The 15,434-nt window shown below is 34.8% G+C and overlaps 1 long non-coding RNA gene across 6 annotated transcripts; it reads right to left on the minus strand.

Annotated features, from left to right (window-relative positions):
- Positions 1–1,942: 1,942 nt before the first annotated feature.
- LOC102665687 (uncharacterized) lies at positions 1,943–15,243 on the minus strand. 6 transcript variants are annotated; one of them, XR_005888324.1, is made up of 7 exons: positions 15,050–15,243; positions 14,829–14,949; positions 4,722–12,669; positions 4,531–4,597; positions 4,227–4,273; positions 3,206–3,873; positions 1,943–2,218 (listed from the first exon to the last, which is right to left on the minus strand). It is a non-coding gene; the product is annotated as an uncharacterized lncRNA (long non-coding RNA). The 6 variants fall into 6 exon arrangements; XR_001384762.3 differs by having other exon boundaries at positions 4,722–4,769; positions 14,829–14,908; positions 15,050–15,237; XR_001384761.3 differs by having other exon boundaries at positions 4,722–4,769; positions 15,050–15,237.
- Between the last annotated feature and the right edge of the window lie 191 nt (positions 15,244–15,434).

The following is a 15,434-nucleotide window of genomic DNA, read 5'->3' on the forward strand; positions in this document are numbered from 1 at the left end:
TCACCTTATTTTCAATTGGAGTATGTTGCCATTGTACTCCAAAATGTTTCGACAAAAAATCCGTTCACTTTTCTATTTTAGTAAATTAATCATAAGGGTACTATAATAATTAAGCATTTAATATTTAAAAGAAATAAAAATTGATTTCTTTCTCTTCCCCACTCATTTTTCTCTCTTCTCTCTCCTCTATTTCTCACTTTTCTCTCTCCTTCCCCGCTCCCTCTCCAAAATACAAATCCAAAACACAGGCTCCTCCAGCCTTAACTCCACAGGAGCATTATTATTTAGGCATAATTTGTTTTGGTTGTAAAGAACATCACGATTTATATCTGAATGTATAAAGAACTATACATGAAATTGTATACATTAATTAATTAATATGTGAGAGGTGCATAAATACGTATATGTATGTATATATAGGCGGTGAAGAGGAACTTGTGATTAATAATAATCTGGTTAATTAATTGTACGAGTTGCTAATAAGGGTATGTAGTTTAAAAATTAATAAACCTATTTAGAATTTTGAATTGTGATCAAGAATTTTGATTATTTACATCTTTGGCCTAGGCATGTCGAGTTTGGAGGTAGGTTTAAAAGAGGCAAATATAGGCAATTAAAATTCAATTTCATTTTTGTTTGGGTTAGAGAAACTTGTAGGGAGCTCACCTACCTTTTATTTTTTAAAAAAAAAAACTAATTTACTTATATATAATTTTGTATAAATTGTATTATTAATTATGTTTTAATTCGAATAATAAGGAGAAGTTAATAAGTTTTTTATATGAATCTACTTATGGGTCGTCAAACAAGTATAAGATAGAAAGAGGAACTTGCGGTAGAACCAACACTATAAAACTCTCACAATAAAGAAACACTCAATTTGATTAATCTGAAAAATCACCTTGAAGCTTACTAGAGACTCCTATTTATAGGTTATGCTGAACTACACTTGAAATACAAGTAGTGACTTCCACTAGGCATTTATTTCTCACCAAGCCTTTACTCCCAACTAACCATCACAATGACTCATTAAGTCCCACTAACCATCATAATGGCTTAGGAAGCTCAAAAACACTAAAAACTAACCTAGGAAAGACAAAAATACATTTGAACTTATGTCCCCAAAACTAAGAACAAAAATTACATGAAAATAAGTAATAGGTTTGATTAAGTATTCAACTCAAAAGCTAAGTAATCCATCCAAACAAACTCCAGCCCACAAATACATCTTGGGTATTTAGTGTTAGACTAAATTTGATCTCTTAAAATTTACTGAAATAATCTTCAAATGATAGATATGAGACAATTCTTAGATTGAACTTTGATTTAGGTAAACTATCTTTAGCATGTACCTTCATGATTAAACTTTGAAAAGTCTTTTTACTTTTTTTATCTTCTACTTTTGTTAATGAGTCTTCCATCCATTGAAAATGATATTTGAAATAATTGGAACTTGTCAGATTCATGTCAATTTATTTTTAAGTGTCATTGGATGTCATCTTTCTCACTTTCAAACTTTTGAATAGTTTTTGTTGGAGTTGAGAGTTACGCTAGTATATATTTGAGATGTCAGTGAAATAATATCCAACTTCTTAGGACAACTGGATCCCCAATGGAACATGCAATTTTGAATAGCTTTATTTAATAACAGTTGTCAAAAGTTGTTTTACTGAATTAATTTATATTGGAGTTCTTTCATTTCATCTGGAAGCGGTAGTTGAAGGGAGGGTGCCAATAGAGGACAATCAGGACATATAATGCCGTGAACCCTTGATTTCTTGGGTTATGGGATAAAATAGCCCCCAAAGTGAGGTAGGTCTGCATAAATATTTGCGATGTACCTTTTAAAAGTGTGATTATGATTTTTTTTGGCTCAAGTCAAGATTCAAACAGTATCTGGCTGGTGGTTACCAAAGGGTTCATAGCACATAAGCAAAAGGAGTTTGCATGGCAAACTAAAAGATCACTCTTTTAACCCTCTGAATAACATTGAGAATATGCTGCATGGGCTACATTTGTCGTCTAATATCTACACACTAATAATAATGAACCTTTAAAATATTTTCAATGAAACCAATGGTTCAATAACCTGTGATTCTTAACATCACCACTAGTAGAATTTTCACCTTGGCAGAAACCAACTTCAGGGGATTCAAATGGAACAGATGCTGAACAAAAACTACATGTCTCCACTGCTGATCATCTACTGCTCAGAAACCTGCACTAACACAATACTGTAAGCACATTTGAAGCTCTGAACCAAATCCACAAAATAGTATGACTATTTTACAAGCTTGGTAACAAGTTTATGGTTGTAAGTCGGGAAAATTATGTAAACACTACACAGTTTTGTACTGGTGTAGGAAATTATTTATGAACAAGAACTTACTAGTTAACATTAAGGATAAGATGTGCACAAAAAACAAGGAAAAGTTAAAAAAATAATATATGAATAATTAACCTCTCAAATTAATAACTATGTTAATAAATGGATAGTTGGTTACTCATTAATTTAACATCAAAACCCAGCAGTGTTACCACTTCTGATTTGAATTTTTTATCAAGAATTCTTTTTGCAATTTTTGTCCCAAATTTATTATGGGCCCCTTCCCCAAAATTTTGCTTCAATAATTACTACAAAATTCTTATTTTGTTATGAGCACAAAGAGCAAATAATTTTTAATTCAGGCAAACAAATGTCACTGAAACCAAAAGAAAGGAATGGGAATGAGCTGCAATGGACTACTCTTATTGGTGACTGGTGAGTAATATGAATCTAGAAAGGATACCATTTGGTTTCGGTATCGTGTTAATATTCCACCAAGCTATTCTACAATTTTGAGAATTACTTTCTTTCAAGTTTTATGGCGGGTGGATTCCATAGTACAACTAGATTGTGTATCTCCACCTTTTGGATGAAAATACTAATCTATGTTACTCAGTTTGACATCTCGTCATCCTCAATTCCAGGACAAAAAAAAGTTCGTGTGCATAAACAAAGCTATGAAAAATAAATTATACAATATAACATAGGAAAAAGAAACAATACTAATGTATGTTACTCAGATTTACATCTGGTTATCCTCAATTCCAGGACAAAAAAAGTTCATGTGCATAAGCAAAGCTATGAAAAATAAATTAATTATGCTGTAAGACATATAGGAAAAAGAAACAATATCTAAAATATATAAAATCTAAAAAGTACCTTTTCTCATGCTTAACTTCTGATGCAATGACTTTTAACTGGTCATGTATATGTTCCTGATCTAAAGCAAAGCAATCCATTGTTCCATCTGTGCTAGTCCAACAGGATACCAACGACCAGATTTGGAATTTGTTCCTGGATTGAACATGCTAGTTCGGAAAGCAGAACAACTAAAACCCAGAAGCCTTTCACTACTTAGAAGAACTTTTGTCCACTTAGTAATTTGTTTTTCCATGGCAGGACATACCTCTTCCAGCTTTTGAAACTTGTTGTGTATTCCAATTATTTGATCAGCGATCAGCATATGTATAGTAGTCGAGAAGGAATGTCTGAAAAGCTTGAAGAGAAAAATGATAACTTTTTCAGGAGAAAGGTCCATATCTAATTGTAGAAAAGATGATGAGATCCACTTAACAAGTAAATGTTCTGCATATCTTAAATTGTTATCCTTGAATGCTGATCATGCTGCACTTATGTCCCAAAGAGCCAGAGGCTTATCATGACATTGATATTGGTTTAAAGACCATATAATATTGGTTCCCCAATAAGTTAATTCTTTCTCCACTTAACTGGAATTTCCTTCCATCTAACATGAAAAGGGAGATTTCAGCTCAACATCCACTTGTAGCCCACTAATCCAAAAGTATTTCATAGCTGTACTCAGAATCCTATCCAAAGTTCAAGAAGAAAGTCAAATTTTCACATTTGTAATATTTCTTTCAAGAAACCTATATTTAGTAAAAGGCAATGGGTATACAAAAGAAAATTACAGAAGCTTAATAGTATAGACGTCAAGTTACTTCAAAGAAATATTCAAGATTTCTATCCATTGGCATCCTTTTCCTACTTTGGACTGAGTGACTTTGAGTTGCAATTTTGTATAATTATACTTTCAATTGGTGCCAAATTATAATTAACTAGGAAAAACATGCATTTATGAGCCCCCATCTCACTCTGTCTCGCCACATACTCAACCAGAAAAGAAGGCTAGAAAATGATAACTTGAAAATCATGTTTTTACCTTCCTTCATACATTTGATTCAGTTTCTCAACATCAAGACAATGAACCTGCAATAACAAGCAATAATAATCAGAAATTAGTCAATTATCAATCAACCCATTCAACATAATGCTTCTTTGAAAAAAGTTAAACATATTTAGCAGGTTGGAACTTAAGATTAACATAAATTGTAGGCCCTTTCTTTAGTTTCCTAGACATATGTGGCATTCTAGTACACAATATGAACCACATCATTTTGATGCATTAAAATATTGCAAGGATTGATATACAAATGCAAAAGCTAAAAGGAAAGAAAATATCATACAGTAGCAGTGACAAGATTTTCAGGGGACACTGACACCAAAGTATGAATCAAATGCCTCTCTTGAAATCTACAAGAAAAAAAAACATGATATAGTAGGAAAAAAAAAACAAAGATCAGACTGAAAAGGAGATAGAAACTAAAAAGGATAGTAATAACATAATGTCACGAGGCATATCAGATACGAGAGTTACTTCATCAAGACGATTCTCATGCAAAATCCACCTCCACACTAAATTATCCTATCAACATTTAAACAACAATTCATCCATCATAAATACATCTAATCAATGCACATCAAAAGCATCAATAAAAATTAAAATATATCTTGGCAACCATACAAAAAAAAAATGAAAGAGGGACATGCAACATCTTGCTGAATGTATTATTGTATTTTAGACTGTAAAAAGTTTAATGCATAATCTAATTATCTATTCTTGCTTTAAAACTCTCCAAGTTAAACATAAAACTAGTCATTCTTGACGCCAAATTTTTGCTTCATTATGAAAACTAACCAGTTGAAACCATGAAATGAGTTGAGAGTTTCAAATTCTAGAAAAGTAAGCATGTATACCGTATGGCATTATATATTAGGTCATTCCCATCATGATGCCTCACGGGGAACTCTCAAAGCTTGTAACATGACAATACCTAATAAAACTTTGAATGATTGTTGTTCTTCATATTGTTTTGGTAAGGCAAACCGCCCTCTACTACTTCAACTACTGTTTGAGGCCACTTGTCCAATAATTTTAAAACAATATATATATTTGGGTTGAATGGTTCATGCTATAATAGCTTTCAAAAATTCACCCCCCCTCTTAAGTTATTGAGGCCACTTGTCCAACAATTTTAAAAATATATATATATATATATTTGGGTTGAATGGTTCATGCTATAATAGCTTTCAAAAATTCTTGAAAATAATATAATTGGATGTTAGAAGGTTTGAATTACTAAATTATGAAGTTTAATTCCTTCAAAAAAAAAAATCACGTTGTGTAGTTGCTGGAATTTTTTGTCCTTGTTCTAAGCCTTTGTTAGCCTAACCCTAAGCCTTTTCCTTGTCACAAATTGGTGGTTAAATTTTGTGTAAACTTTCTCTTGAATTGTTTTAGAACTCAAGGAGAATTCTAGAGTGGAAAAATGCAAGAGTGTACAAAATTAAAAAAAAAAACATATTTGAGAGATATACTTGAGTGCGGTGAGGTTCTATTTTCTTTATAACTATTATTATTTTTATTTTGAACATGTCAAGTGGTGGTGAATATCAATTGGATGGGGCACAAAGATTCTTGTTGGATGCTCTCGATGCTCAAATGCAAAGATTATTGAGAGAGAACAACAAGGAGTTGTATGAAAGAATTGAGCGATTAGAGAATCTTGAACGTCATGAGGACAAAAGGAGAGGAGAAAATGGTGGTGGTCCAAGGCCAAACCGAATTGAAGGACTCAAGCTCAACATTCTTCCCTTTAAAGGCAAAAGTGATCTGGAGGCATTTTGGTGTGGGAGCTCAAGATAGAGCATATCTTCTCATGTAACACCTATGAGGAGACCCAAAAATTGAAGCTATCATTCCGCGCTCTCCCAATTGCAATACTAATAAGCAAGTGTACTGAATCGTGCAAGTAATATAAAATGGTAAGAACCGAGTATCAAATCACAGGGAACTTGTTTCATTCAGAGAGCATTCATTCAGTAAGTAAACATTTATATAGTAAATATAAAAAGAAGTTGTGTCTACAGTTCTAATTTAACTAAAAAATTAACTATCTAAAGATGAGAGATAAACAGATGATTAAAAACGTTGGGTCTTTCTACTGAACCTACTTGAGGTTATTGAGTATTTTTTTCTCTATTTAAGGTTGTTTTTCGTGTTTAATGTCGAAAACAACTACCCAAACCAGGATCTCTCGAGTGAATGGGCCTAAGTCTATCTAAACTTCGTTCTAGATCCCTCGTCGAACTTAGACTACACGAGTTGCATTAAGATTACGGCATAATATAAACTAAATCCCTGCACTCCGTGTCCAGACATACAGTTCTCTAGCCTACTCTATCCGGTTCAAAGGATTTAAAAAGCTTTCCAATGCTAAAAATCCTAACTTTACACACAAATGGGTGATCAAGCCACAAACATGCAATAATTAAGTGCAGATAGAAGCAATGAACATACAAAAACAACTTTAAATAGATAGTAAAGGATTTTACATCAAAGTTCAGCAGAAATCCTCAACAACAAATTTAGCCTTCCATTGTAAGTTAGCACCTTTCAGCCCAAGAATAGGTTTTTGAAGGATAATTAAGATTACATAGTGGTGGGGATGTCTCCTCCACCTCTAAAAACCTAATAATCACTCCTAAACTCAGAATCTTTCAAAGGTTGAGGCTTTTCATCCAAGCTCTTCTCTCTTGCTCTATTTTTCGGCTCTGCTACATCTCTCCACCAAAAGAACTCTTTATTTTTTTTGTCAACTTTAGTCTTTTAAGGGCTTTTTGATCCTGAAGATTCGTTTAGCGTCATTTTCTCGCTAAACGCAAGTTAGTGAATTTTCGCTTAGGAAGCTGGGCGCGCTAAGTTCAAGAAGAGACAAATGACTCGCTTAGCGAGCTGATAGCACGCTAGGCGCGTGCATGAATGGCCGATTCTCTTCCAGATTCTCTCCACTCGCTAAGCGAATTGAGTACCTCGCTTAGCGGATGTTACTCGATAAGCGCATATGTCTCGCTTAGCGAGACACCAGTTACTTCAACCGTCTTCTTCATCCTTTAGCCTAAAACTGAAGTTGAACCACATTAATTCACAATATTGGGAATATCTACTGAGTGAAATTAAACTAAACATAAAAATATGTACAAACCTACAAAAAGAATCATAAATTAGGAAAAAGATATAAATTTTATGAATATTTCAATACAAAAGTTAGTCGTAAATCATGACTAACAACTAGTAGCTGTGGAATTCTTGGATTATGCTCTGGTGTGGTGGAACAAATTGCAAAGGGAGAGAGCTAGAAATGAGGAGCCTTTGGTGGAAACTTGGGTTGAGATGAAAAGGATCATGAGGAAGCAGTATGTGCCGGCAAACTATACTAGGGACTTAAAATTCAAACTTCAAAAGTTATCCCAATGTAGCAAAAACGTTGAGGAATACTATAAAGAAATGGAGGTACTCATGATTCAAGCCAAGATAGAAGAGGATGAAGTGGTAACTATGGCTAGATTTCTTAATGGTTTAAATAGTGATATTCATGATGTTGAGCTGCATGAATTTGTTGAAATGGAGGATTTTCTTCACAAAACAATCCGAGTAGAGCAACAATTGAAGAGGAAAAGTATGGCCAAAAGAAGTTCCACTAATTATGGTTCTTCTAGTTGGAAGGACAAGAGTAAAGGAGTTGCCACCTCTAATGCAGCACCTATACCATCAAAAACTCCTCCAAAATTCCATGAACAATCCTCAAAAAAGAGCTGGGATGTGAAGTGTTTTCGATGTCAAGGCTTGAGACATTATGCATATGAGTGCCCTAACAAGAAAGTCATGATTCTTAGAGATGGAAAATACATTAATGAGTCTGAAGTTGAAAAGGGAGAAGAGAGTGAGAATGATAAGGAGGAAGTGGAGAAAACACCGGAGGAAAAATTGTTGATGATTAGGTGGTTACTTGACCATCAATTGAAGTCTATGGAGGAAAGTCAAAGAGAAAACATTTTTCACACTAGATGTTTGAATCAATGGCAAAGTTTGCATGGCGATCATTGATGGAGGGAGTTGTACCAATGTAACAAGTACAAACAAAACTTGTGTCTAATTTGAATTTAATCACAAAATCACATCCTAGGCCGTATAAGCTTCAATGGCTTACTGAGGATGGAGAAGTGCAAGTAAGGAAGCAAGTGGAGTTGGATATTTCCATTAGAAAGTATAATGATAAGGTGTTTTATGATGTTGTTCCTATGGAGGCCAGCCACTTACTCTTGAGGGGACCATGGCAATTTGATAAGAGGGTTAATCATGATGGTTTCACCAACAAGATCTCTTTCACGTATCAAGGCAAAAAGATAGTGCTCAAACCATTGAGTCCACAAGAAGTATGTAAGGATAAAAAAAAATGAGAGAAAATTCTTCAAGAAAAGAGAGAAAAATAAAAAGAGAGTCAAACACTTGAGATTTTAAAAAGTGAAGACAAAAAGAGGGAAACACAAGAGAGAGAAAAGATGAGTGAAACACTTGAAGTCAAGGAGAATTTTCTAGCTACCAAAGAAGAGGTCAAAGGGTTGTTTCATTCAAAACAACTCCTATACTTGTTGATTTGTAAAAATTATGTTTTGACCACTAACACTTTTGACAACTTTGAATTGTCTTCTAGTGTGAAAACTCTTTTGCAGGAATTTAAGGAGGTGTTTCCATCAAGTGTCCCAAGTAAGTTGCCACCATTGAGGGGAATTGAGCATCAAATAGATCTCGTGCCGAGAGCTTCTTTGCCTAATAGGCCAGCTTATAGGAGTAACCCTCAAGAGACTAAGGAGATCCAAAGACAAGTGGAAGAACTCATGGTAAGGGATGGATAAGAGATAGCAAGAGTTCATGTGTTGTCTCGGTAATTTTGGTTCCAAAAAAAATGGTTCTTGGAGAATGTGCTCCGATTGTAGAGCTTTAAACAATATTACCATTAAATATAGATATTCAATACCTAGACTTAATGATTTACTTGATAAATTGCATGGTACTTGTTTCTTTTCCAAAATTGATTTGAAAAGTGGTTACAATCAAATAAGGACTAAAGAAGGAGATGAATGGAAAACCGCTTTCAAAACTAAATATGGATTATATGAATGGTTGGTTATGCCTTTCGATTTGACTAATGCACCAAGCACTTTTATGAGATTAATGAACCATGTTTTGAGAGAATTCATTGGTAAATTTGTGGTGGTGTACTTTGATGATATCCTTGTTTATAGCACAACTCTTGATTTACATGTTGCACACTTAAAATCGATGTTGTGTGTACTTAGGAAGGAACAATTGTATGCCAACCTTGAAAAATGCATTTTTTGCAAAGACCATGTTGTGTTTCCTGGTTTTGTAATGAGTTCCAAAGGGGTTCAAGTTGATGAAGAAAAGGTCAAGGCTATCCAAGAGTGGCCTACACCTAAAAGTGTGACCGAGGTGAGAAGTTTTCATGGCCTAGTGAGTTTTTATAGGCGATTTGTGAAGGATTTTAGTAGGCAGCACCTTTGAATGAGGTAATTAAGAAAAATGTTCTTTTCAAATGAAGGGAGAAACAAGAAGAAGCTTTCAATGCTCTTAAGGTCATCCAATTGCTTATTTTAGTGAAAAATTAAGTGGTCCTACCCTTAATTATTTTACTTATGATAAGGAGTTGTATGCCTAAGTGAGAGCGTTGAAAACATGGCAAATGGGTGAAATTTCTAAAATACTTAAAGGGACAAGGTAAGCTAAACAAAAGGCATGTCAAATGGGTGAAATTTCTTGAGCAATTTCCTTATGTTATTAAACATAAAAAGGAAAAATGAAATATTGTTGTGAATGCCTTGTCAAGGAGGCACTTTTTGCTTTCTATGCTTGAAACAAAAATGATTGGATTTGATTGCTTGAAAGAAATGTATGAAGGAGATGACACCTTTGGTGAAATCTTCAAAAATTGTGAAAAGTTTTCTAAAAATGGTTTTTATAGATATGAGGGCTACCTCTTCAAAGAAAATAAATTATGTGTGCCCAAGTGTTCTACTAGAAACTTGCTTGTGTGTGAAGCCCATGAAGGTGAGTTGATGGGGTATTTTGGGGTCCAAAAGACCTTAGATACATTGAAAGAGCATTTTTATTGGCCTAACATGAAGAAAGATGTGCAGCAATTTTGTGAATGTTGTATTGTTTGCAAAAAGGCCAAATCAAAGGTAATGTCTCATGGTTTGTATACCCCTTTACCAATTCCGGATTCTCCATAGATTGATTTATCAATGAACTTTGTTTTAGGGCTGCCTAGAACAAGTAATGGTAAGGTTCCATATTTGTTGTTGTTGATAGGTTTTCTAAAATGATTCATTTTATTCCTTGTAGAAAATTTGATGATGCTAATCATGTGACAAATTTGTTCTTCAAAGAAGGGGTGAAACTCCATGGATTACCAAAAAGCATTGTTAGTAATAGGAACTTCAAGTTCCTAAGCCATTTTTAGAGGACCTTATGGGCAAAGTTGGGTACTAAGTTACTATTTTCTACTACTTGTCACCCTCAAACGGATGGACAAACGGAGGTCGTGAATGGACTTTGGGTACCTTGCTAAGGATCGTTTTGGAAAAGAATCTTAAAAATTGGGAAGTTTGCTTACCTCACATTGAATTTTCTTATAATAGGATTGTGCATAGTACCACTAATTGTTCTCCTTTTGAGGTTGTTTATAGTTTCAATCCACTAACTCCTTAATTTGTTGTCAATGTCTAATATTTCAGTTTTTAAGCATAAGGAAGGACATGGCAAAGCGGACTATGTGAAAAAGCTCCATGAAAGAGTCAACGCCCAAATTGAAAAGAGGAATGAGAGTTATGCTAGACAAGCAAACAAGGGACACAAAAAGGTTGTTTTCCAACCCAGAGATTGGGTTTGGGTTCACATGAGAAAGGAGAGGTTTCCGAAGCAAAAATAATCCAAGCTTCAACCAAGAGGGGATGGTCCATTTCAAGTACTTGAAAGCAATGTTGTTAAACAGTGATTATGGCGACGCCATGGCGGTATGGCATCGCGGGTTTTTTTGAAAAACGCCACCAAATAGCAGTGGCATTGCGGGTTTCATATGGCGGCGCCATGGCGGCCACCATAGCCTTAACGGTCGTGGCGAATTAGCAAAAATGGTGGAAGACTACCTTTTTTTTAAAATTTTCATAATGGGTCGTGCTGGGCTAACCCGACCCATCCCTAACTCGATTTTCGCATCCAAAAGGGGTGAGCAGCCCGAGCAGGAACAACAACACGTGAACTCCAGCGGCACCATGAAAACGTGACGCGACACCCCGCACCAGCACCTGCACCACGACGACGCCGACGACGAACTCGACACCCCGCACCACGCACCATGCACAAGACGAACGGACGGCGACGGCGACAGTGACGACAACGTGGTTCCTTTTTTTCTTTTTTTGTTGTTGTTGTTTTTTTGTTTCATTTTTTTCTATTTTGCACCCCTTTTTTATTTTTGGTATGTTTTTTTCTGTTCATCCCCTTTTTTATGATCTTTTTCTGTTTTACACCCATTTTTCTATTTTTTATGCTTTTATCCTTTTGTTATTTTGAACTCTTGAATGCGTTTATTTGGTGTTGGTACTTGGTTATTGGTGTAGTTTTCTTGCTTGCTGCAACGTTACCCGACTTCCCAATCAAGGGTTGTTTGGCTCTGGTTATTCCTCCCTTTGTGATTTTTCCACAGAAATTACAAACAATTGTGTTTGTATCCCCTTCCACCAGTGGATGACAATATTTCTAGCCTAGGTCTGTCTTATTTTTCCTTGTTGCACTTGCAGTAGCAGCATCGGATGATGGTTCAGCCATTTAGAAGAGGACTGAACAGAAAAAAAAATGTGGTGTCAAACAGAAAAAAATAAATAAATATGGGTGTCAAAAATGAAAAAAGGTGTCAAATAGAAAAACGAAAAAAAAACTGCAGACATAAAATATGGGTGTCAAACAGAAAAAATAAAAAAGAAAAAAAAAATGGCATCCATGTTTGCCGTTCTTCGTCGTCCTCGTGTGCGTCGCTGCCATTCGACACCGCCGTTCGCTGTGCAGGGTCGTGTGCGTCGCCTTTGCGGGGTCGTGTTGCTGCCATTCGTCGCTGCTGGTCCCTGCTAGGTGCGGCTGTCTTGTGCTGTGTTCTGTGTTGTGCATTTGTCGCTACTGTGTGTTGTGCTGGTCGTTGCGCTTTTGCAATAGAATATCAGATAGGATTGTGTCGGGTCAGCCCAACACCTACCGCGCAAAAAAAAAAAAACTGCTATTTCGCCTTTCTTGCAATTCCGCCATGGCTATGGCGGCCGCCATACGCAACCCGCAACGCAACCGCTATTCAGTGGCATTTTTTCAAATTTTCGTCACGCTATTCCGCCATGGCCGCCATTTGATAACACTTGTTGTAATAAAATAAAATCAGTACAATAACAAGATTGACTTAAATATGATTTTGGTTGGCGAATTACACTCAAATATTTCCTTTGATTCCTAATAATTTTTTCTTGACTTTTGGTCCCTAATTTTTTTTACTTGGTATTTCATCCATGTTATACATGAAGCCACACTTGCAAACTTCTTGAAAACCTATCAAGAAAAACTACTCTACATGTAGAAACCTACTATTATACGAACGTGAGTAATCCATACATACAAACCTAGCACACTCTCATATTCAGTTGATCTATTTAGTATAATCATGCAAGAATCACATAAATACACACCATAAATATAGCTCACTAAGGAAAAATATCTCATGTCACTAGACAAAAAAAATTATTTGATAGGCAATAATATTACATTAGAAAGAACAAGAGAAACTACATTACATCTAAGGGAAGATAGCAGACATCTTTACAAAAGATGAAACAAATTCTTCTAATTACTACAAAGCATTAGGATGTTTGCCAACCAAAAGCAAAGTAAGCATAAAACAAGCCTAACATATAGGCAGAGTTTAGTGTCTACACGGTAGAAAATTCTTATTAACAAAAATTACCTCAAAACTACTTAACAATTCCTAAATGGTCAATCAAACCGAAATTGCACCGACTGAAAAATTGAGAAAACAAATTTTGTTCACACCTGATTGACAAGAGAGAGTCATTCATCTCTGGTCTTATAAGGATACATCAAGTGAGCATCAAGTGTGCAGGAAAATCCCATGAGAGCAATTCAGGTCATTAGAGATATCTTTATGCATTATACATAGACACAGGCTAAAAGACTCTGAATAAAGAATGTATGATGATAACAAACAAGTGAACAAGTAAACACAAAACAAGTGTGTGCAAGGTATGCATATCAATTAACTTATCAAACATGAAAATACAACCTATGTAACATTAAATCGTGGTTGCGGTTTCATTGCAATCTTGACATTGTGGGAAACTGTGAAAAAATGAAATTGATGCAACCAATTGCGGTTATGGTTTTGGACGGCAATTTAGAACCATGATATGTAATGTAAGACAAACAACCAAATACATTCCACAACAATGTTGCTAACAAAAATTACAAAAATCATTTAAAAAAATAATCATGCTTATGAGTTAAATAATTTACTTTAAATTTTACCAAACATTTTTCAACATGGTTTTAAGGAAAAGGTCCGCGACAGCTATATCCAAGTAAATAGATCAGCTGAATATGAGAGTGTGCTAGGTTTGTATGTATGGATTGTGGATGCAATGTCTTTCTTTAACCAAGCACGACATAGGAGAAGCAAAAGGATACAACAACAACAACAACAACAACAACGCCTTATCCCACTAGGTGGGGTCGGCTACATGGATCAACTTCCGCCATAATGTTCTATCAAGTACCATACTTCTATCCAAACCATTAATTTCGAGATCCTTTTTGATAACCTCTCTTATAGTCTTTTTGGGTCTTCCTCTGCCTCGAATTGTTTAGGAGAAGCAAAAGGATACATGAAAAAAAATGAACATCATTTATGCAGTATGAAAAACCATTTGCAGCTCTCAAACAATACATGCTAAAGAATAAAGATATATATAAATTAACACCAATTCAAGTCACAAATGATACATAGTTAGATTAAATGTACCGGAGTCTCTTAGTTCTGTCAATCAAGAAGACTCCTAAGTTTTCAAGTATGAAAAAGACATTGCATCCTTTTGCTTCTCCTATACATGAAGCCATAGCTTCACTAAGGAAAGGAGGGTCACACAAAGGAACCATGAAAGGAAATCATCATATCCCCAAACCTAACCAAATAAGATTTAACACATGAACAAACAAAACAGCCTCCCAAGCCTCCCAAACAAGGCTTGAAACTATGGAGTATGGGCTAACAACTTGTAATCATAAGGCTGATATAGATACAAACTATAATACAAGAAAAAAGATATTATTGCAGTTTTAATGATGTTAGAAGCTATTGACAACTAATAGTTAGTGTAGCAGAATTTTATCTCTTAAAATAAGGACAAGATAATTTAAATATGCATTAAATTAACTTTTTATTATACAAGCCACAATTTATTCAATATTTTTTTTGTTCAATGTCTTCAGGATGAAAATAAGAATAGCTACCTTTAATCAAGGAAATCACGGCTGCGATGGATGGGGAACAAATCGATGTCATCTTGTTGACAGTTCCCAAGAGATCAAATCTTCAACAATTGCATTCAACAATGTAAGAGATCAAAAGAACCTAACCGAAAGAAATTATATAAAAAAATGAAGGAGAAGGACATATATAATTTGTGAAGTAGAAATTAAAATAGGGTAAAGATGCAAGAGAGGAGATTTACCTGAACCAAGGTGAATTAGGGTTCGAAAGACATGTTAGCATCTCATGCTATGTTGGATTTAGAATATTAAGAATTAAATTACAAAAATAGTGTAGATTGAAAAAAAAAGCAGGAAAAAAAAAGTGTGTTTAGGAAAAAAAAAACCCTAGGTTTTAAATAGGGGAAAGTGGAAATCTAACGGGGTGGGATGTGTGTGAGGCGTATGAGATACCTAAGGAGTGGAGTTGTATGACACGCGTGATAAGTGTCTAGAAATTTCTACTGTTGGTCAAACTTTTTGTGTAATTCATGTGATAGATGGTGGCATCCATTTTGGGGTCAAAAGCCAAAATTTACAAATTACAAGTATCAAAAATAAAATCACAGTCTGTTAATTTTAATGTAC

This window comes from Glycine max, chromosome 14 (assembly GCF_000004515.6).
Source record: "Glycine max cultivar Williams 82 chromosome 14, Glycine_max_v4.0, whole genome shotgun sequence".
Classification (NCBI taxonomy): domain Eukaryota; kingdom Viridiplantae; phylum Streptophyta; class Magnoliopsida; order Fabales; family Fabaceae; genus Glycine; species Glycine max.